The sequence below is a fragment of the Brassica oleracea genome, chromosome C6 (assembly GCF_000695525.1).
Source record: "Brassica oleracea var. oleracea cultivar TO1000 chromosome C6, BOL, whole genome shotgun sequence".
Classification (NCBI taxonomy): Eukaryota; Viridiplantae; Streptophyta; class Magnoliopsida; order Brassicales; family Brassicaceae; genus Brassica; species Brassica oleracea.
In genome coordinates this window covers 8,331,911-8,332,189 of record NC_027753.1, presented here as the reverse complement: position 1 = coordinate 8,332,189, position 279 = coordinate 8,331,911, and positions in this window count along the sequence as shown.

Genomic DNA, 279 nt, shown 5'->3' with positions numbered 1-279 from the left:
GTGTGAAAAGTATAGCCTCGTGTGAAAAGTATAGCCTCGTGTGAAATACATCTGTGATGTGGTGACCTTTGCAAGTGGAGCTTGAATGACTTCGTGAAACCACGTAGGGTAATCTGCGTCGTCGTTATAATCAACAAGCGAAAATAAAGAGAACGTTGAAATACAGATCATGTATGAAAGAGTTTGATCGATCAACCTGCAAATGGTGATGATAAGAGTTTGAGTTAATACATGATTCTTCAACCACTTAATAAAGTGTTGATCTTTCCTTCTGTCTCT